The 23813-nt window shown below is 40.3% G+C and overlaps 1 protein-coding gene across 1 annotated transcript in view; it reads left to right on the top strand.

The window, feature by feature from the left end:
- The first annotated feature begins 14721 nt into the window (after positions 1 to 14721).
- Positions 14722 to 23813, top strand: part of SHISAL1 (shisa like 1) — a 204168-nt gene continuing 195076 nt past the window's right edge. The window contains exon 1 of the mRNA XM_052789972.1: positions 14722 to 15270. The gene's annotated coding sequence lies outside the window, so the exon portion shown is untranslated. The remainder of the gene's footprint in view (positions 15271 to 23813) is intronic.

The following is a 23813-nucleotide window of genomic DNA, read 5'->3' as shown; positions in this document are numbered from 1 at the left end:
ATACCTAATCCTGGGAACTTGGACTCCAGATACAGAACTGTAAGTGTTGCACTTTCAATTATTTGTAATACCGTGCATGTTTTAGTATTCACAGCCATGGAAAAAAGTAGGTGATACATGCTGAAGGATCCAATGCAGTTTTTCCTGAACCTTGACCACCTGCTCACACTCCCTTTCAGAGTTGCATCTCAGGACTATTTGCAGCACTTAAAAACCTGTGAACTGTTTTAAAGCAGCTGCCATATTTGTCTGGTTAAAAAAGCAGCTTCCAAAGTAACACTCCTTCTCTCCATATGTCTCTTTGCTACGATGCCTGAGTATTGTCCTCAGTTTTTATGTATTTCCTGGGAATCCTCTAAAGCAAAAATGGAAACAGCCTATTGAGAAGGAATAGTGTCCTTTGCTGTATTAAGATGGGGAAATAAATAGACTACATACACACACCTGTGCACTCATCTTGAACAACCGTAGGTATGTATCTGTCCTGCCTTCGGAATTACCCTTGAAATCAAGTAAGATTACTTCCTTGCAGATGTGTTTGCAAAACTGCAGCTATAGACAAGAGATCCTTCCTGCTGAGTTGTGTATTTCCATGCATAAAGGTTTGTTGGCTGTCTTCTACATGTAGGCCTGAACTGTCATAGATGGAGACTGCTTTTTCAGCTTCATGTGTATATATATGCTATGGTAAGATCACAAGGGATAGACATCACTTATGCACGTTATTCACTTCTGTTGTCTGCCTTTGTCACACAGGAGGTATTCACCAAATACTGATTATTTTTGTCTCTCACGCATGCATCAACACAAGATATATGGCATCTTAACACTTGTGATCTTGTTATATCATGCTAGAGGCTTATTAAGAAGTGACTGCCCTTTGGGTCAGAAGTAAAAACATACACACGAACCCTTAAGGCTTTACTTCAAATAGCTGCCCTTTCCCCTTCTACAGAAAAACTGTAACTCTGTCTAGCGGCTCACTTTGACTCAGATGAATTGGCTATAAGCAATTCCCCTGCATGCGTGGCCTTTTTTACTAAAAAGAAAAAGAACTGAAGCACCTTGCACTCTTAACTAGGTTCCAGATATGGAGGCAACTGAGGGCATTTGCGTTTTGCTTCCTATCAATGCTGTGCTTCAGGTCAGCCTATTTCATTTCCTTCTCTAGGGTTACAGAAGGGGGGTTTGTAGACAGATATTGCAATATTAAGGTTTTAGGTAAACAGATCTTGTGATACAACTGTTCTGGTATCTATTGATTGCCTATCTGTATTCTTTTCATTAGCCTTTATTTGGTTTTACCTCTGCCCTTATTGAGGGGCTTTCTTTGCTGTTGCAGGCTCTGAACTACCCTGAAAGGAATGCAGTTCCTACTCCTACCTCAGACAAAAGAGAAACCTGGAAAATCAGATTTTTTTTTTTTCCCTCTGAAGCGTGCCTATCAGGGTAAAAATGGGAAAGAGGGTGGGTAAGTCTTTATCTCTGAAAGCAGAGCTAAAAGCCTCAATGCTCAGCAGCCCTAGAAGAAGGAAAAGGAATAATTTTGTTTGGCTTGTACTCGCCTGCTTACCTTCCCCTCCCCATCCTCCAAGGAAAAGCTCTAAGAATGGCACAACTAGCAAAGGGCCTTGCGGGGAGGGAAAACTGAAAGTCTCTTGCCTTTCTGGTTTTGGCAGCCCTAGTCCAAAGGATACATGCTGTGTATGAATACTGTACCATCATACTGCAATTATCTCCTGATTGCCACCTTTCTCCCCACAGGAAAACCTGTGAGAACAAAGAATACCTGTCCTACCACAGCACTAAATGGGCCAGTTAAAGGTCTGCTTTATGCTTATGTTACCAATTAATTCCCTGAGCTAGTAAAGAACCTTGAAAGCTGGGAAGACCCCATTACTTCACTGTTCTGCAGGGAAAAAGAGTCCCTTGAATCTTTACAATTCAAGGCCCTTCCCAGACAAGTACTCAATCTCTGAACATTAAGTGAAAGTAAGATTGACTAACTGTAATTATTGTCAGCAGTGGAAAGCAGAGGATGTCTGTACTGCTTTATACCCTGTGGATATTGGTATTGAAAAAACAAAACAACACTCTTTCCCACCAATCCCTTAAATGAAAGGAAGCAGAAAACATGTCTGACTCAACTAAATCTTTAATAAGATATTAATATTTTATACTTAGTTTGATAGTAAATGCATAAGATCTATTGCCACAGGGGTCTGACAGAAAGGAAAGATCGGTTAAATATGTGTATAATAAACCAAGGAAAAAATTAATTCTGAAGCAGAAAGGTAGCAGGATTGGCAAGAGCTCAAGAGATTGTAGCTGTTTGTAGGCTCTTACAGTTTTACAGATCAGTGGTGAGGAACTTCTATTTGGAAGTTTGATCTTTGATTTATTATGTGAGCTTGAGTCTCTCGGTAAACACTATCTTCCCCTATCAAAGTGTGTTCAGGCCAGAAACTTGGACATGCAGCAGCAGAAGTGCAAATTAAGTGTAGGGTTAAGCTTTTGGCATTGATGCCCTGCTGAAAGTCAGGTGGAGATTGCACATTGACTTTTGTATGTAGGATAGGGCAAGGCTGGCTGAAGCTAAGAGCCTACGTTGCTACAAAACTGTGGCTTGGAGGGATTTCAGCTCCTTTAGAGAATGAACTAAGCCTCTCCTGATGTATCAAGAGAAGAATAACTTGTGTGCCTCTGAGGTAAGAAACTCCGTCCTATGAGCCTTGAAACCTGCTAGGTGAGTAATGTCCATCATGGATGCTGCCTTCCTGATAGCTCTTTACCTGAAAGAGTAGATAAAGCTCTTTTCCTTTTAAGTGGAGAATGGTGTGGTGTTTTCCAAGAGATCATATGAAGAAATATTCAGTCATGACCAGAGCTATGGCTGGATATGTAATTGTAGCTTTGGTGTTTTGTTATTCTGCAAGCTTAATTAGCATCTTTAGAACCTCTCTTGATCTGGAGAGATACAAGTTAAATTTTGAGCCTAAATCTTCTCATTTGTGAGAAGTTATCTTTATGGTGATTAAGATATCTATGCCATCTACTTTCATGGGCTTCACTTGCTGTACAGTTCAGTAACCCTGAAGAGTTTCCCTTATGAAGGAGGATATAGGACTTAATTTATCTAGAATGATTCACAGCCTTTTAGACCAGGATAGTCAATGGACTTGGCAGGTAGCAATGACAGGGGTCTTGGCTCTGTTTAAATCAGAATAATGAATTCAGTGATGTAAAGGGAAGAGTGTGATATAGATAATCCAGTGACTTACACAGAGCTTTTGTGGAAATTACATGAGAATGTGTAAGAATTGCTGTTGCAATTTTGAAAACCAACAAATGCAAAGAACATGCTTCCCAAACTTCTGTTCAGAAGTGTTTTAAAAATGATCTCCCACTGAAGGCAAAGTTGCTCTGTGCCCTGAGAATTAATGCATTCCTGTTCTGATAGTGAGCAATTGACAGTGTAAATTTGAAACAGCTTCCACAATATGTATAATTGTTCTAGGAAAAGTCTGATCCACATCCAGGTGGATCTTGCATAGCTGCTGCCATCCTTACTCCTTGAGATGTTGGCAACTCAATTAGTCTGACATAAAATGTGAAAGAAAGGGGTGTCTGAGGTGGAAAAGAAGGGTCCAATGATTTCCCCTCTAACTCTTGAGGAATGAATTGGAAAGCTTTGAGCTTTGTAGCACTCAAGAAAAGCTGTTACATGATCCCCCAAAATAACTAAAGAACAAAACTGGAGAAAAAGGCATGTATCAGTGATAGGAAAAGGAGTAATAGGTTCCTGTTCAAAATACTGTGGCAAAATAAGTTTTTACTGAGAACAGCTAGAAGGGAGAAAAGTCAGGGAAGAAAAAAGGATGCTATATTTGCTGAATGTTTATCCCAAGATTAGATATATCCTAAAAAATGAACATTGTACAATGGCAAGGCAAATAATGGATGAGCGTGAACACAGTAAACCTTTACATTTGATACAGTTCTCCACCTCTGGAGTAGGCATAACTCTGTATTTAGGGAACAGCTGCTCGCTCCTCAGTAGAGCTGGGTAAGTCACATTTCTTCCCTTCCTTGTCAGTTTTGATTTTTTTAACTACACTTGGATAGCGATATATATATATTCCTTGGGGGGGAGAAGTTTTGTAAGACCTTTGCCAGCTTTACTGTTCAGGAAATTTTTTTTAGAGTTAGTGTGTGTTTATGTTCTGAGCTCTTGGAAGAGGTATCATCAATGTCGACTGGCTATTTAAAATATCAAAAAGCCCACCAGTAAGTTTCAGCTGTCCCATGAGTTACCTCAAACCACAGACTGAATATTAACTTCAGTTGGTTCATCCCTAAAGCCTGCCATCACCTCTAAATACTGGCAGTGTTGCCACATTTTGTTGCTTAATCTCTTTAACTCCCTCTATAAGTCAGGAAGTACAGGCACAGCCCTACAGCAGGCATAGTAAAGCCTTTTTCAACCTGTCTTAATGTGTGCCAATGAGTTAAATATATCTTATTTTTGCTACCAACTTATGAAGCAACCTTTATAAATAAAGCAGTATGTTTTAGGTAGGTAGATACCACTAGTAGGAATACAGTAAATGTAGGTGGCACACTGTCTTGTGGACACAGGAATAGAAGTAACATCTTCACCAGTCCTGAACATTGACAGGAGATAGTGACAACTGCAGTGTATACCACTTGCTTCATCTTGGTTTTTCTGAAATTCTTGAATAAACTACCTTACCTTAAGCCTGGATATTAAAGCTACTATCAGTCTTGATACAGGAAAGAATACTGTGGGAATACAGCCATGAGTGGATTGATGCTGGTCAAAAACTAAAACCAGCATATAGGCAAGCAAAGCTCTCTTCTGGTGGATGGAAGTGTAGAATATAGCCCACTAAGAGAAATTATACTGGGGTTTCACTGCTTATGTATAAATGTTAGAGCTATAAAGATACACAGTTAACATGTTGATGGGGGAAATAAACTCTATATCTGTACATATTAGGAACTTCTTAGGCACATACTAGGAGTGGTAATCAGGAACAAATTTTATGTATGTTTCTGCCATGCTGAGGTTAACTTTGTTTCTTTGCTCACTTATGCCTGAAACTTGTACAAATGCCCATCAAAGAGATAGTAGATTTAGAACACTTGGAGGCAGTCAATTCAAGAAAACGTAAGTGTTTGCTTCTGTCTGTCATCTGAATACCCTGTCCTAATGTCTAAGTTGTATATTTGATGCGAGTCCTGGGTGAGAATAGCTCGAAATACCTGGAGAAATAATACTATAGATCAAACTGATTTTTTTTGAGCTTGTTTGCAAGTATGCTTGTTTTCTTACAGAATTGAAAAGCTGAAAAATTCCTCTTGGGTTGAACCTTATGTTTAACCTTTGGTGCTTGGGTATAAGGGAAGTGTTTTGGTGCACATTTGAGTGTCTTTAACAAAGGGAAGTGAAACAGTGCTCCTGTAGTCAGGAGGATGTCCCACATTGTGGGAGGGTTAAGTTCAGCCCTGTTCTCTGCCTGACTGGGAGCAGGGGGTTGAACAGTGGCATCCACTGGGCTGTAACACAGGTCATGGTAGATCATCCCTTGGTTTCCACTGAGGGAGTAGTCCTGACAGAAAAAAAAAATCTCTGAATATCTACTGAAACAAAGAAAGAATGTACCTAGTGTTTCTTCCCAGCCCATGGGCTATTTGGGCTTATCTGTAAGGGCTTCCATCCCATTCCCATATTGAACAGAACTGGCCCTAGAATTGAGGCCTGAGGGGTGCTGCTAGTGACCAGTTGCCAACCAGAATAGCCCCATTTGCTACAACTGAGCCCTGCCATTCAGCCAGTTCTTCACCCACCATACCATGTACCTGTTCATCTCACAGCTGGACAACTTATCCAGAAGGATACTGTGAGGGATAGTGTCAAGAGCCTTACTAAAATCCAGAAAACTATGTCTACCACCTCCCCTTCATCCATTAGGCAGGTGACCTTATCATAGAAGGATATCAAATAAGTTAGTACTTTCCCTTTGTGAAGCTGTGTTGGCTGTGCCTGATGATGGCATTGTCCTTTAAATGTCTTTCAGTAGCACCCAGTGTGATCTTCTCCTTAATTTTTCCAGGAACTAACAGGTTTGTATTTTCCTGGGCCTTCCTTCACACTCTTCTTGTAAACTGGAATAACATTGGCTAGCTTCCAGTCAGTAGGGACCTCTCCAGATTCCCAAGACCTTTGGCAGATGATTGAGAGGGGTCCTGCTGTAACATCTGCTAGCTCCTTCAGTACTCGGATGAATCCCATCAGACCCCATGGACTTCTGAGCATTCAACTAATACAATATAGGAGTATGCAAGAGGCTTGGGGTGTTGTAACCCAGAAGGTAAGGGGTACAGGGCTGTGGCCTGTACTTTGGATGTATGGCTTCATAGATGTGTTAACTGGGCAGCTGGTGAATGTAAGCAAAGGTTATACAAAAGGTTTTGCATTATGAGAACAGTGGAACCAGGAACCACTGAGCTCTTAATTTCCATGTTTGCTACAAAGAGTGACTTTTGGTTCAATCAAATGTGACATGTTTCTCATGGGTCTGACAGTAGGCTAGCCCCTTCTCAGCAGGGCTGACATCTTCATGCCACTGTGCTGCCAGCACAGGTCTTACCTGTGGCAACGTGCAGTCCCATATGAGTGAGGAATCTTGGGGGTGTCAGACCCAGCTGCTAATTGGCCATCTTCCCTTGCATCTGTCCTCCAGCTATTGGATACAACAGGCAAACTGGGGATTCAGGCTCTGAAATCATTCCTAGGCTGTGTATTACAAAAATGATCGTAAATACTGAATAACTGTCCCTGGACTTTGGGACTTGGATATCTGCCTGCCAGTTTGACAACAGACCCTCTCCTCCAAGAACAGCTATTCTCCTAACAGCATGCTCAAGTGACCCAATACCATATGGCATTTAATGCCATGAAAATGAACGTTTTGAACATTTTGACTTATGTAAAACCCTAAGGCAACAAAAGGAAAGAGAAGCCTGTGAGATCTCTGGAAGAGCAATGTCTGGCATGGGGTCAGCTGGTGTCTGTGGGAGGAAGAGAGGTGGGTTGGAAGGAAAAGCATCTCAGCACCCCCTTTTCCCTCAGCCCACCGACAGTAGCCAATGTGATATATGCCTCCCCTTCACAAGCTAGGGTTGTCTTTGCTGCTTCACTAAAAGGGAGCTCAATCTGTGCATAGACTCTTCTTGCTTTACTTCTACATACTGAGATCTCCAAATGATGTAATGTGGATGGACTACTTTAGCCTGCAGATCATGAATGGTGTTATTCTCTCGCCTGCCCCTGACAGTTAAGGATTTCATACCATCCAGTTTAGCATGCTAGCTGTCTGTATTTTTGAAGATATTTTCATCTTTATTTAGGAGAATTTTAACATGCTAGGTGTTTTTCTTAAAACAGATATTTCTACTTACAATTTCTACTTACATATTCAATAATCTATGTAGAATATAATAGAATCTGAAAAAGAAATTACTGCAAGTATCTAGTTTTAAACCAAACATCTTCCTCTATTGTTTTATCCAGTATAATCAGAATACTGTGAGGGTGATTCATGAGGTAGAGGATAATTTTGGTGGTAAAGAGCAGAACTGAAAATAAGACAACTTGGAGTTTTGTTCTCCTTTTTGGCAAGACTTCTGTGAAAAATTGGGAATATAATTTCAATATCTGACTTATCTCTAATATTTTCCTTTGCAGCCAATTGCTTTGGAGTCTTCAAATTGTCTTTAAATCTTCTCAGTGTCATGGATGTTCAGTGTGGAAAGCAAGTGCATTTTTAAATCAGATTTGTTGAGAGATGGCAAATGAACTATGATGGACTTGGCACTTGGACCTGTAGGTCCTGGGTCCTGCTCCTGTTAATCCTCCTGCAGTTTCTGTGGTGGAAGTGCCTCACTGGGTAAAGAGAAACCCTCCCCTCTTCTTCCAGAGGCAACATGCTTTGCTTCCCCTTCCTTCTCCTGAGAAGGCGGTGAGGTTGTCTGGAGTACGTGTCCTAACTATGAGGCTGACAGATGCAGGAAGGAGCTGTCACCTCTGGAACCTCAAGCTGTGTTTAAAAATGTGCTTGTTTTGTAGCTAGAATTGGATGGAAAGGGATAAGAGGAAAGAAAATGGAAAACACTAGCTCAGCTGCCCCATGGCACTTCAATTGTACTGCTGATCAACCTGTAACACTTGGGGTTGCTAAAGAGGGAGCAAGGTGTCTTGAAGTGGGATTAATACTGTGCACTTCATCCATTAGCAGTCTCATTTATTCGGATACCATGATTGAACAACCCTTAGGAATATTTATATGCTGCAGAAAATCTGCTTGCTTCAGGGCATGCTTGTAAATATAGGCTCTAATTTAACTTAATCACCTCCTGCTTTATGTACCTACGAAACCTCTTTGATTAAATAGCTAGAAATGACAGCTGGGACTGTATTTAATTTGAAAGTGACTCTTAAAAGAAAAGCCAGTTGTTTATACATAGAAAGTGAGAGTTTCAGTTTTATAGTTCTAACTTCTAATGAAAGCATCGCAAATGATGCTGCATGGATGAAAACTTGTTTTTCCCCTTCCTATTGCATGGCATAAGAGAAAACCTGAAGTTATATTTGAAAGATTTTTTTGGTTTGAATTTTCATTTTGTGCATGGTTCTAGTAGTGCAAAAATGTTTCCAAGGGGATGAGAGTACTCATCTGAAGTCTGCACATAGACCCTGCTACCCTTCTGAGCATACAAAGCCAGAAACAAACTTGGAAGTGTCCCCTTTAAATGAATGGAAGGTTCATCTCCTATTACTACATTTGCTTTAGACCAGAAAGGCCAGGTGTCCCACACTTTGCTATTTGCTTTTATTATGGTAGCACCATGAAACTTTAAACAGAATCATGGAAGGTCTCATGGACAAGAGGGCAGGTGAAGGATGGATCAACTGAATTTTTGTTTGGAGGACCCTTCTGTAGTCTGAATTCCTAGGTAGCACAGGTGATAGAACTTTTTCTAAGGATCCTTGACTCTATCAAGCCTAGTAAAATTGTGTCTGTACTAGAAAATATTGCTTAGAAAATCAGATCCAGCTTTAAGAGTTTTGAGTGGTAGAGTAAGCTTCCTGGTTTAGCTGTTCTCCTGGCTAGTTAGTGGCTAAATCTAGCTAGGTTCTTTTAATTAGAAAGGAGGTTTGGTCTGGAGGATACAAGGACAGTTCATGTATGTAAGTGCACATATAGCAGAGAAGCTGGGATGAGACTGATACAGTCTTGTTGCTGTGTTGGGAGTGGTGGAAGTGTAGGTCATGGTGATAAGTGGCAGGAACAAAATGATTCCCTAAGGATTAGGGAGAAGAAGAATAGGGGCCATACGCTGTCACAGTTTGCCACCTGGCTTGCTGTTCATTGTAAGTTGGTGTCTTGCAGGTAACAATGCAGAGGTGAGCTGTGAATGTACTCCTGTTAGCTGAGAGCTCAAGTTTAAAACTAAGTTTGGTTAGTAAATACTAAAGTGAGTACTTACATATACATGTGTATGATGTGACAGGGCTTCTCACTTAGAGAACACCTTTTAGTGGCTTGTGTCTATAGCTGAAATAGAGATTGTAGCTATTATAAATGTTTGCAAATAGAAGCAATATTTTCAGGAAGAGTATCCCTTATGAACTCAGGTTTGTACTTAAATTGAAAATATTGTGTAGGGATACATGCTCACTGATACCAGACCTGGGTTCTCTACACAGTGTGGAAGTATGCATTTGGTCTAGATCAGGGGTGTTATAGTAACCTGAATGTTACCTGAATCTACATTTCTTGCAACACTTACGCCAGCCATATGCTGGCTACAAGTGAGCAGGCAACACTGGCTACAGCAAAACGTTTTGGGGGACAGATACAGCCATTCAGAAACTTATGATCAGATTAGCCTTGGCAAACTGAGTTTCTGTTGGTTTACTTTAGCTGGTCCTGGCGCTCTCGATTCAGGAATAGGTGCTGAAAATAGATTTATTGTCCTATGAAGCAGCAGCCTGAATACCTAATATAGAGAAACTTAGCTAAAAGCAGTAGTTGTCTCAAACCTTTTATAGCAAGGGAAAAGATCTTCCATGTTATATGTATGTTACATAAAGATCTATATGCATCTTGCTGTATGTATATAGATGGTATGTTTTTCCTTGTATAGGGAAAACCTTGGCCTGGAGGTATAACTCACACCTATATTTCTTCAGTATTGCTCTTATTTCATTCCTCACAGTTACAAATATTAGAGGAGGAACTCAGTGATGAGGTAGACCCTTGCTGTGGCTTTTTAAAATCATACCCAGAAGTGCAACTTCCACTAACCTAGACATAAAACTGTATTCCTGATGAGGAAGGCAATTATAGTGTTTTATGATATAAATTTCAATTGTCAAGCAAAGTTTCAGTCACTAGATTTGAGCTATGTAGATATGTCTCAGAGATCAGCACTTAGAAGTGAATTTTTAATTTTTTTTAACTCTGTTCCCAATATAAGTATTTCTCAACGGCCTTTTCTTTCTTCCTTTTGTTCATGTCATTTACTTCAAATGCCTTGGCCACATGTTAGCTGTGGAGTGGTTAGGCTGAAAATAGTCTACACATTTTTTTTCATCAGCTTTACAATAATTTTCAGTCTTGCCCCTTAACAATTCTAGCAGTGCTGGGATAAAATGAGGCTACCAGTTCTGTGATGCAGCTTGTAGGTGGGAGGAACCACTGAAACTAATGGGACCACCCACTGTAAGATTATTGAGGACCCTCCAATTTCAGTTGGGAGCAGTTTCATTCATGTCTGTGTTTATTTACGTTGACCCTTTGCTTAGGCTTTGAGAGTGACAGCTTTTCCTCTTTCATGTTTAGCATCAGGCGATTTCATAAAATCTTCCCCCTGCTTTGCTCCCCCCCTTTCACCTGCATATATATACACATTCATATTGCAGCCTAATGTACTGTCCTTATAGCATTGTCAAAAGGCTTTTGCATAATCCTTTAACAGGATTTTAAAGCAATACTTTGAATTGCTGTAGTGGCAGTTTAATGGCTTGAAAATGACAGGGGAAAGGATTTCGACACATGGTAGCATGTAAAAAATGAAACACTATACAAAAGTGACATGGCTAAAGGAATTCCTGTCTAGGCTCTAGAGTTATGAGGAAAGAAAATAACAGTTGGAAGAATGGAGTACTTGCTGTAGGTAGGGCAATGGCCTTAAACTTAAGCAATCTACAGTTAGCTGACTTTAAGCTTGGAAACACTGTGAAACAGTATTTGCATCTGGCGGGTATTGACAGTATCTTCAGTGGGCAGGCCCTGGCCTCTTCAGCAGACATTTATACTGAAAAGGGCTCCAAGGTAAGTGGCAATGGAAAAAGTGACCTTTGGTCTAGGCTTACGTTAGTTTGCTATGTGGGATCTGTTATCGTAGTTTCCCATAAACTGCAGTGCAAAGCAGCAGGTTCTCACAGGCAACCTGCAGGACCCATTGCAATGCACTTACCATAAGCATACACTGCAGTGGCAGTTTCCCTAATGTAGCCTCTGCCACAAAAAACTATTGAATCAGCCAACCATAAAGCTACCCTCCTTTAGCAGAGCTGTAGAGCAAAAGTGGTATTAAACTCCTGTACTCCCATTTATTTTTTACAGCAAAGTGTGTCTTGCTAGTGAGTCTTCCCTTTAATTGGCTTTTGTTTTGAATTTTATTTTTAACTGGGGTTATTCTGTCTTGTGTGAAAGACTTTGCATGTATCTTTGAACTTCATGAGGTTTCTACCGTTCCAGCTTTTTGAGGTCCCTTTGAACAGCAGCCTATCCCCCACCGCATCAATCATGCACCCAGTTACACCTCATCTCTGAACTTGCTGAGGGTGCCTTTCATCCCATTGTTCAGGACATCAATGAAAATGAACCGCATCAATGCCAACGTTGAACCCTGAGGAACACCACTGGTAACTAACTGCCTTCAAGTGTAACTTTGAACCTGCCAGTCCAGCCAGGTTTTATGCATCTTGTAGTCCATCTGTCCCGTCCAGTTTGGCTACAAGGTTGTTATGGGAGACAACACTGGAGACTTACTGAACTCAAGACCGCTTTTATCTTACTGCTCTTTCCTGGTTCAGAGCTAGTCACCACAGGTTGGTCAGGTGTGATTTCCCCTTACTAAATCCATGTTGGCTGTTCCAAATCACTGGCTTATCCTTCAAGTGCCTGAAAATGGCTTCTAGGAGGACTTGTTCCAAAATCTTCCTGGCGAGTGAAGTGAGACTGACTGGCCTGTAGTATCTTGGAGCCTCCTTCTTGCCTTATTTAAAGAAAGACATGGTATTTGTCTTTCTTCAGTCAATGGGAACATCCCCCAAATGCAGTGGCTTTTCAAAAATCATAGAATGGTCTTGCAATGATGTTAGCCCGTTTTAGATGCATCACTTCTGGTCCCATTGATCTGGGTATATCCAGTTGATTAAGTGGTCCCAAATTTGGCCCTTCTCTACTGTGGGTAGCACTCTTCATGAAATTCTGCCACTAGCCTTTGTCCATTGCATGTCTCACTGGTTTCAGCTTCAGTCTTTGTCCTTCTCTGTCATTGCCTGCCCAGGCAATGCTTTGCTATGCCTCCCAGGTAGCCTGTCTCGGCTTCTAATTTCATGTATTCTTTTGTACTTGAGTTACTCAGGAGTTCCCTATTAAATCAAGCTGGCCTGCTAGTTTGTTTCCTCACTCTTTAGCACACTGGAATAGACTGCTCCTGTGATTTGACAAGGTGTTGTCCTTGAAGATCAGCCAGCTCTCCTGGGCCCTTTTGCCTCCCAAGGCAATGCTTCACAGGGTCCCACCCACCTGTATAACCGAAAGTCCACTCTCCTGAAAGCCAGGGTCTTTGCTCCTTGCCTGCCTTACTCCCTTAGGGTCTTAAACTGCAAGTCATGATCACTGTAATAAAGGCTACCACTGCCTGAACGTCCCCAGCAAGTTCTTTAGTCGTGGGTGGAAGGTCCAGCAGACCACCACTTCTAGCTGCCTGTCCAGCATCTGCAGCATAAACTTTCCCAGACATGTCCCATAAATCTCCTGGACTGCTTGCATCTCACTATATTGCCCTTTCCATAAGCATTATGTAGTTAGAATTTCTCATGAGAATCAAGGCCTATGTTAGGAGGCCTTTTGTTCAAAGGAGGTTTTGACTGGGCGTCTGTAGGAGACCTCCACCGTGGCTATCCCTTTTGGCATACTCTCTAGTTTTGGTCCGTAAGCTCCCAGCCCCCTGCTACCCCTGTAGCAAAGCTCTATGCATTGAGCATTTATGCTGAGCACAACCCCTTGTCTTCCCAGCCTGTTCTTCCTAAAGAGCCTGTGTCCACCCATTACGGGGCTCTGTGCGAGCTGTCCCATCTGTTTCATGTCATTCCATAACTCTGCAGGTTCATGCAGATCTGACTCATCCTCTTTGTGCTGCACAGTCATATACAGGTACTTCGGGTGGCTCTGTGGTTACATCACTTTTGCAGGAAGAGTGAGAGCTTCCTTTGTTATACTGTTGGGTGGGTACCACCCCCGTGTCCTCAATTTCTTATTCCCTCTCTTTGATTTCTGGTCTTCATCCACCAGTAAACCTAGTTTAAAGCCTTCCTCACTGAGTTAGCAAATCTGTTGAAGATGCTCTTGTCCCACTTCATTAAGTAGATCTTGTCTCTCCCCAGCCAGCCTTGCTACCTGAAGAGCATCCCTTGGTTTTAGAAGCCAAAATCCTGCTGGTGTTCAGGGCGAGCAGCACCTGGCCCTTGTGCCCTTCCTTCTTGCCCTCAGAGCTGTAGCATGCTGTAAAAAGACATTCTGGCCTTCAAGATGTTGGGCAATGAAGAATGCACTGTGTCCCTTGGTAAGGTAGTGCAATGTCTAACTTTCCTTACTGTAACTAAAATGAAAGAAAAACTATACCACATTTATATTCTGAATATATCCAGCTTCTTCCATTAGATCTCAGGAAAACTTTATCTGCTAAATTAAATACAGGAGAAATTCTGTAGTTAAAAGCTCAGATCAGACCTTCTGATGCAATGAAATGTTGGGTCTAGTCATCCTGAAAATACCAGAGTGAACTAGGAGTTACAGTGTGAAGGTAGGATATAAATCTGTCATGCTCCAGAACTACCTGTTTAGGCTTTTCAAAGCAGGCATCTTTTTAACTGCCTCTTACATGTTTATGTGCATGATGTGCAGCCTTTCATAAAGCATGTTTAAAGTTTATGCTTAAAATGCTCCTTTGTTTTGTATGCTCAGGAGAAGCTCTTCTGTTTTCAGAATTCCTGATTGGATGGATCATAAAAATATCCATGAGCTGATGAGCCCTGACCCATTTCTTGTTTTAAAAATTAAGCACATCTCATACTCATCAACACTGGTGTTTAAAATTGCATGTAGTTTCAGGCAGCCCTTGGGTTGTTGAGTGATGTCATTGTGATGTACAGGCTCTCCCTTAGAGACATCACCTTCTGCTTGCTGTGCTCCATGGTGATATGCATGTTAGAGCTGCCTTTTCCATCTGTCTTAATGTTGTAAACCTGATACCCTTTTCTGCTGCCTATCTTTTCCCATCAGCAAGAGGGAGAAAGAAGCCTGCAACTCCCCCACACATCCACCTCCACCTCCACAAATTCACAACTGGGCTCAGAGCTGTGTGAAGGAAAAACTGACAGGCTGCAATTCTGAATTTTAAAATCTTCATAAACCTCTCCTGTAATTCCTGTGTAGAAAGGGGTCGTGTGCTAAATATAAACCTTTTCAGACAACCTAAGAAGAGAAACAGTCAGGGAGCTCATGGTTAGGAAAAGAAAAACCCTATGAACTGATACTGTGGCGGCAGATTACCAAATGCTTTCTATCAGTTCAGCCTGCATTTAAGAGTTTAATCTGGTTTTGAGTTGGAGTGGTGCTTTAGGTGACTTGGAGGCAGGTGGCTTTAGAGGACATTTGACATTTCACTTTTGGCAGGGTGAGGACAGAGACAGACTTTATTTTGGACTGCGTTACGGAACTGGCATCCAAGGGAATCTGCTCTCGGATGAAGTGATGCTCATTCTGATCTGCAGTTCATCTGAATGTACGTGGAGCTTGGAATAAGTTGATCAGTAGGCAGCCACTTTGAAACCCATTATTATTTGTTTCTTAGACACATCAGTGGTGACAACTGACTTGCTAACAGGTAATGCTATTTATAGTCCTTCTTGTAGGTATAAAAAAATTGCTTATTAATGTTGGTCTTACTTAAGCTAGTAATATTGCTCATTCTTAAACACTTGGCAAGGTTTTAACTTTCAGTTCATCAGCGATTTTTTGTGTAATACTCTAGCTAATGCTCATTGCCAAAGAGAAGCCTTTTGACAGAATTTTGGAATTTGCATTAAAACAAAATAGGTTTTGAGTTGTTATTCTAGTGGCTTTTCTTGAAAGCTTTTATACATGCCAGAAAAACAAACTTGTAAGAGCTGTACAGAAAAGTTGCAGGTGTTAAATTAGAGATTTAATTTTTTTAATCCGACTAGCAAATTAATCTAGATTTCTCTGTCAGGAAGCCATCTGCATGGTCTCAAATGACAAAGATTTTTTTTTTTCTGAAAAGACAGCAAGTGCCATTTCCCTAGGATTTCTACTGTAATGTATTTCTACTCCACATAATAATGGTACTATGTATATTTAAGGAACTACTGCTAGTTTAAGATGTACTCTTCAGAAGGCAACTGAAACTATGATAGGGGAGGTGAGAAATTTGTGAGCTGAAAAAAAATAAGCTGTCAGAAGGTTAGAGTTTATAAAATAATATTATTCAGCATACCAAATGTGAGCTCCTAAAGAGCTTTAACTCCCAGAAGACCAGTATTATTTAGGTTGACAACAAAATGAATGCATAGACAAATGCAATTTTTACTTCCAGCCTTCACAGACCTGTACCATGGTGTCAGCCAGGAAGGTGACTTCTTGCTCCCCCTCAGCATGCTGAAAAGGAGAATGGGCAAGCTGTGGGCAAGGGGAAATGGGTGCCTCTGCTGTGTCACCTTACAGTGTTTCATTGAAATCAGATCAGTGCTTTCCCAGTTTTGGAAGGGAGTTGTCTTTGTAGATGACAATCATATTTTGTGTGAACTGTGTAAACTGACACAATTATTCTAATAAACCTTTTTTGTCTTGGTTGATGGAAGATTCACTTAATGCTTCGAGAGCTTGCTCATCCTGTGGTATATGGACATATCCAAATATTAATTACTGTCTAAATGGATTCTTTGCCTAATCTGCATAAAGGATATTTAAGGGAAAGGCATTATTTTTTATTCCAATTTCCTTGTGAAAGAGCAGGTCATTTTATTAAAGTACTTAGGGCATCCAGGATTATTTCTGTGTCTAGGGTGCAAATGCGATATGCTTTTTCTCTGCTAAACTTCTCCCTAAATTGATGATGGCCAGAATCAATTGCAAGTAGGTTGTTCTAACTCAGGTTTGAACTACCTAGCTCTGAAGATGAATAAGAGAAAAATCATTATTCTGACAGCTATGTTACCAAGCCAGCTCACAGTATGGAATCATTATGCTTTCTGTACTTTGCAGAAAAGTTAAGGCACAGCCGTTGTGAAAGTGTCTTTAGACTTTGGGCTCCAGCCAGTTCAAAATGCGGGGTGCATTAATCATGTGCCCCCTGTGAGGCTGTAAAGGATTAGCTAAATATGAAATCTGCATCCCATATTGCCTCCTGTGAACCTGTGTATTCCTCATGTTGGTATATTATGGTAGGGCATAAGCCAAGGTTGAAGTATGTTAGTGGTAGGAGTTAGCTTTCTCAGAAGGTAGAGAGTAGGAGAAAAGGGGAGTACAGTAGTGGAGATGAACTGAAAATCTCTAGCTTGCCTTAAACATCTTGGAGGTCTGCAAGGAGAACAATGTTGAACCCAGTCAGTCAAGTCCAATTCAACAGCAACTTCAGAGTTGAAGTCACAGTTCAGCATCTCAGCTGTGAGGCTCTCCTTCCTCTTGGAAGGGCTTTGCTTTCTGTGTCTGTATATCTAGTACTTGCCCTCAGTAGGTAACGCGCTTAAACAATTTAAAGCATGTTGAAATATTGCAGTAACGCTAGCGAAAACAAATTCCGTTCTCCGTGGCTTTCTGCCATATCAGCTGAGCAGATTGAATTGTGCCAGCTTCGAGGGTGGTGTTTCCTCCTGCTCGTCCTCTGAGTCAGCGGCAGACAGGACTGGGGTGTGCAGCTGCAGCGGGGAGGGATGAGCTTCCCCAGGTCTTACTGAGGAGTCCAAGAAAACAGGTTAGTGAGTTGTCTATTTAATGCTGCAATAAGTGTTTGGTTGATGACATGTAAATTAGCTCCATATGAATATTTATGATGATTGAGAAGATACTTTCCCTTTCTGTGTGGGCATCAGCCTGTCTTTTTCACATGTGGATGAAAAAATCTGGTAATTTATCCTGAAAGAAAACCTGGTCTTGCACAACTCTAGCCATGTAGAAAATACTATTCTTGAATCAGGATGCTATTGGGATTGAATCTTTTCTTGTGCTTAATGATGGTCTGTTGTTTTCTTATCAATAAGTGATAATCCCATACTCCCCTTCTGCAGGTAGTGCAATCCAACACTTAAAACATTGAAGCCGCAACTGACCAAAGATAGTGCAGAGTGCAGGCAATAAAAAGAGTTGATCAAAGAATGCATGTGCAAAATTGAGGAGGGCAGTAGAAGGGTATCTAGTGTTTTCCAGTTAGCTCTAGGACTGGAAGCCGGACATGTCACTGCAGGCCTTGCAGATGAGCAGTTTGGCAGCCAACTGTGTAAGGACTCCCCTTAACCAGGGGTCAGACTGGGATAAGTGCTTTAGTGTGAGAGGACAGACCTTCCTAACCATAGGAAAAAAAACTGGAGTATTCACCTGGTTTTAGTGAAATCTGCTTGATGGCCACTGGTGGTAAGGTTTTCTAATTGTTTTGTCCATGTTTTCTATAGCAATGCACTCATGGTTACAGAAATCTTTTAAAATCAGTCGTGTATGTGGCTGTAGTATACATGGGTGATTTCACTGCCACTTACCTCCATGAATTTTTCTATCACTACCTGATACTGTGCTGAGAGAGGATGTAAGAGTTACTGCTATGCATTTTTCATAGTTTCAGAAGCCTGATTTAAGAACCGTGACACCATTATATTAGTAGCTGCCCAAATAACATACTAATAACCATTACAGTTACTGCAGGAGGGGATTACTTCACTGCAATGTAATGAAATGTAAAGCTGCAAGGAAGTATTTTAAAATTAGAGGAGATGTGACATTTTCATGGTGATACAATAGATGTTTTTAGAATGAATTTATAGTTGTTCCATATATAGTGATTTTTTTTTCTGCTATCATGCTGTTACCATTTTAAATTTAAATAAAAGCTTAAGAGCAAGTTAATAGTGCTGCTGCCATAATATATTTCTGGTTGCTTGGGTCTTCCTCAGTAGTCACCTACATCATGAGCTCTTTCTGAATTTCTGTTGCTTTACTAACTTTTACTGAGGTATCCATACAGCACAGGGGACTAGTCTTTTCAGTCTAGTGTTTGATCTGTTGCTTTGTCTAGATTATAATCTGACTGAGATCCTAGGAACTGTCCTACAAGCAAGGACACAGCAAAGATCCATATAGGCTTGTTCCATACAATGCTGGACCAGATGCTTAGGAAAAAAGTGCACAGAAACAGCACTTGTAGAATGTTAATAAATATTTCATACACCTACTGTTTTTCTGCAGTGAAACAGGACTAAAAACATATGCTGAGTTGCAGACTTCTATCAATGGAAAACAAGTTGGTCTAGATAATACTTGTTAGATAACACCATGTGTTACAGTAACATCTCAGCTCGTTAAACCTTAGGGTCACACTATCCTCACAGGGGAAAAGGTGTCTTGCAGAGTTTTAAAGAACTTAATATGCAGAAGGAACAGCCCTTCAAAAAAGATACAAGGAGCTCGTAAGCCTAAACAAAAGGTTTGTTGCGATCTTACTGATACTACAGTACTTTGTAGACAAGGAACGAAAGCATCTGAGGAGGAAGAACTAACATATTTTGAGTATATATTCACCCCTGCGTTCTCTGTGTGTCAGGGTGCTTTTATAGAATTTAAGTAGGTATGGAACTGGGTGGTGGAAGGCAGTTCAATGTCGTTTAATGTGTATTTCATGTAGGAAGTACATATTATGTGGAATTTCAGATCTGATTATCCATCAGAACAAAAGGGCTTGTTCTGTTCATGAACTGAAAAAGGCAGGGGAATCTGCCTAAGTCTCTTCCAAACTGTCCTTAACCTAAAAGTAGCAATCTCAACTAGATTTAAGTAGAATAGGAGACAATTAGAGTTGCTCAACAAGATTGGTCTTGGTAAGGTGCTATGCAACACAGGGGATTTGGTGTACATTCTCCAAGCTGACTTCTGTCTTTGTCCTATCTCCCTAAATTTAGACTCTGAAATACATACTTGGAAACAAATATTAATGGTTGTTTTTCACAGTACTTGCATATGAAGGTCTCATTGATTTTGATGGTATTCAGTGTGACTCTGTACCAAAAGAGGCCATCTTTTAGGTACGTGAGTACAGAATTTGTTATGCATATAATTGGTCTAAATTTTTAGTGGCTAAGGAAAAATGTTATGTGAAATGAACAGTAGATTTAGCAGGAGTACTTAGAAAATGTTGAATTCTCGACTACACAAAAAGTATTTTGAAGATTGCTAATATATGTGAAAGCTTTGAGAAATCGATACAAGCTGATGAAGAACTGAACTCTGCTTCAGATTTGTGCCCTTACAGGCTTAGTAGAAAGTAGACATCCTTCAGGAGCAAAGAAACTGCAGAGCCCACTTTCAATGTTTAGCTCTCTTCCACTGTGATTTCCTAAGAGCTACTGGAAATGAAAAGGAGTTTGGCTGCCTGGATCCACTGAGAAAGGAAGCTCAGAGACATACAGGGAGCTGAAAATGTTTCTAGCTTTCAGGTACCACCAGTATAAGACAAATAATGGATAGCAGGGGAACTAAATGTCATATGTAAGGGAGGGAAGCAGATGGAAGATGCACATTTATGGGAAGTGACTGAATAGCAGTGTAGCATAGGCATGGAAAATGGTTAACAGAACAAATATATGAGAGATTAAATATAGAAAAGAGAGGAGATTAATGTACTGGAAACTAGCTGCAGATGTGATCTGCTCTGGACACTCTGTTCTCTGCTCTTGTATCATCCCCATGGTATCTAGGCACTTAACCGGCAGATGAGTCACTGTGTCTTTGTGCTGCAGCTTGTTTCTCCATTAAATAAAGGTAATTCTTTCCACTCTTGGAGTGATGCTGAAAAGGATTGATCTGTAAAGTGCTTTGAAGATATACTAACATTCACAAATCCTCTAAAGCCTAGGTTTTAATTATGGAGCTGCAGATAAATTTAATACACTTTTACAGCAACAAAAATGCCTAACTGCAGTAATTCTAGTCTATGATAAATTGGTTTTGATGTTCCTGATACTTAAGATGATGAAGAGGCTGGTTAAATTGGTTAGGACAGCATAATACCATTGACTTCTCTTACACTTACTTAACAGTGGGAGTCAAAAAAATTGCCGGTTGGGAATCATCTTGTTTTGTTTCCAGGGTAACTTTCTGTACGTTTCAAGGATAACCTATTTCTTTAGCTGATACATGTTATACTTCGACCTTAACTTTGCTGTGTGTTGCAAACAGTGAAGTAAAATGACTCTAAGTGAAATATGAATTCATGACATGCAGCCACAATACAGCTCCTCTCTTAACATGTTGTATGATGGAGTAATGGGAATAGAACTTTACAGTTTCATCTAGTATATTTTTGCAGAGCTCACACACCAACTTCAAATGTTATGTACCTATGACTTCGTGGTCAGTAGCTTTGTGACCAAGTGGTCATTACAGTCTAATCAAACCTGTTCTTTCCATGTCAGTCTACAAAGCCTACATCATTCATTGTCTTAAGCTCTACTTTCCTTGGAAGTAACCATCAAAACCATTTTGGTCAGCTCTAAGCAAAGCAGCAACTGTTCTCCTAATGGTCCCGTAACCATTATAACAAAAATTGTTTTCTAGGTATGTTCAGCAAGGAAGGGAACCTACTGGCTGTAAATAACTAAGGACTTTCTGACAACTTGAGCTGATTTAAATTCCAAATTACTTTGTAATCTGAAAGTTGATACTATCTGACCACTTGCAAATGTAGTCATTCAGCATAAAATCAGAGCCTCGGGAGAGCTTGGTAAGAGTTACTTGAAGATGTGCCATGAGAACTATTATATGTATTTGTTATTTGCAGCACACAAGTGGTGGTTATACCTCTTAAGAGGTGCACTAATTAATAGAAACTTTAAAGTTGGTAATAATTAGTGCTATTAATGATTAAATGTGTCCAGTGGAAAAGTGTGATGGAATAGGTATGGTCTTGCCACTTAAAAGGAGATAAGCAGTCTTTGCTGTACTTGACATTTAGTAGACCTCATTACTATGTACTGGGCCTGATTTATACTGGCAAAGTACTGAAGAATGACTTGAAATGAAAGTTGGTTTACAACATGTTTTAAATCCTTTCTGTTGTGTTATAACACTGTAAATGGGCCTTCGTAAAACACAGTCCAGGCAAGTAATTTTTCAGAGGTCCAGATGATATTACCTCCTACTGGAAAGAAAGTTGCACAGCTGGAGTTTGTCAGAAAAGATTTCTCCACAGCACTTGGCCCATGGTTGTATCAGATCTCATAGTGATTAATCTCAGCTTTATTGGCACTTTGATGCTCTCATTGGGGCAGAAGATGGGGGTGCCAGTGAAAAATCCACTAAATCCAGAGTAATTCCGATAACTATGATTTTTTTTTATTAACCTCACCCATACTTGTTTTTAACCTGGACAAGGTGACTATACTGAAAGTTTATTCTGGTAAAGCAAAAGATGGTCTTTTAGTAAAGTTGGAGACTATCAAAAAGTGAAGTGAATCACTAAGGCTTTCTTAAACTATCTTTAACATATCTATAGCTGGCCTTGTATACCTGGTTTCCATTCAAAACAAATGCAACATCAAAGTAACTGAATGGGACTGCATGGAAGAACTCTTCCCTTTTTAAGAAAGCTATTGCATTGTGTTTCTCTTTGACTTTTAGAGACTGTGTGAAAGCACGGTGACTGCAAATGAAGCTGTCTGAAGCTTATGACCTTTGTAATATAAAGATGTTCTCTTCCTAGTCTTGCTTCCCTTTCTGCTTGGAAGTCTCCTGAGTTGTATGTTTACCAGTTTCCCCTTTCCCAGATAGCATGACATAGAATTCTTAATTCTTTCAATTGAAATTGAATTAGAACTTTTAAATTCTTTCTTGGTGTTGTCCCATGTTGCAATTGCTTATAAGAAATAGCAGCAATATGATGGTGCTGATAGTGTCATTTCTAATATATTGCTGCCTTCTATCAGAGACCAAGTGACAGTAATAAAAACAAATGTCAGATTTAGGCACAGAGCACTTAGTTCAAATCGCTTTGCACCCTTGTCCCTCTTGCTGCTCACATGAGGAATTTCCTGGGTTGCCAGCATTGACAGGTTCTGCTCCTGATCGTTTCTCCTTTCTGGATGTGAAGGAAGCAGCCAGGGGTGATGGTCCACGTGGACTCCACATGCTCCAAGGTAGGGTTGAAGTCTGTGCACAAAACTTGTGACTATTAGCATCGAGTTAGAAATGAAGGGGGGGGGGCTAGTATGTGTGAAACTCCTTTTTCCTTCCCCTTGCCTGAAAAAGGGCCTTTAAGCTGGAAGGGCAGCCTCAGCTACATGAAGTTGCTACAGTACCTCAAAGAGAAGATAGGTCTCTTCTAAATTCTCTGATCTCCCCTGTACTTTTGTTTGGTTACTAGGTCTAAAAGTCAGGAACAGCCTTATATCTCCACACTTGTTAGAGGAAAGTATTATATGATAAGTATATTTAATTTTACTGGTCCCCCCTGAAGTGAGGGAAGGATAAGGAATTTCCTTTTTTGTCTACAGAGAAGCTGTAAAAAAACCCAAACAAACCTAAACCAAAATGCAAACCAAACACAAAACAAAAAACATAGACACAGCTTACTGTTAGGATGTGACACTCCTAAAACACTGAAAGCAAGTTCAGATATCCAAACACTAGAGTGGATTATTAGGCAGCTGCTGCTAAAATATCTTGATTTTAATGCTAATGTAAAAATGCCTTATATGTTAAAAGAACTGTCTATCTTTCTGGACCTAGTGCTAAGTCTTCTAAGGTTCCTTAAAAATCTTACTAGATACTTAGACCTGTAGATCTTTAAAAGGCGGTCTGAGCAATAATTCTAAAGTAATTTGTACTTCAGGTTACTGCTTCTCACTTTAGTATAGTGTTGCTAGTTTAGAGCCTTTCTGATACTGCTTTTCTTTTAAGATTTCTTGTTAGATTAAATCATAAACCCACCACAATTCCAGCATGCAAATTACTTTTAAAGCAAAAGGACTAGTCTATTTCAGCACTCAGACTTTGAGGCAGATAAAGCTCCTTCCACTAATTTCAAGTGACAGTAGTTCAGACCTGGCCTGCAGAGGTATGATCAGGTACCAAAAGCTTTTGATATCTCTTAACAGCATGAGAATAGACATCATACAGCCAGCTGTCTCAGAATAATTCAGTTCTCTGCTG

This window comes from Harpia harpyja, chromosome 6, assembly GCF_026419915.1.
Source record: "Harpia harpyja isolate bHarHar1 chromosome 6, bHarHar1 primary haplotype, whole genome shotgun sequence".
Lineage (NCBI taxonomy): Eukaryota > Metazoa > Chordata > Aves > Accipitriformes > Accipitridae > Harpia > Harpia harpyja.
The sequence above is the reverse complement of the archived record's forward strand: the minus strand, read 5'-3'. Positions and strand labels throughout refer to the sequence as shown.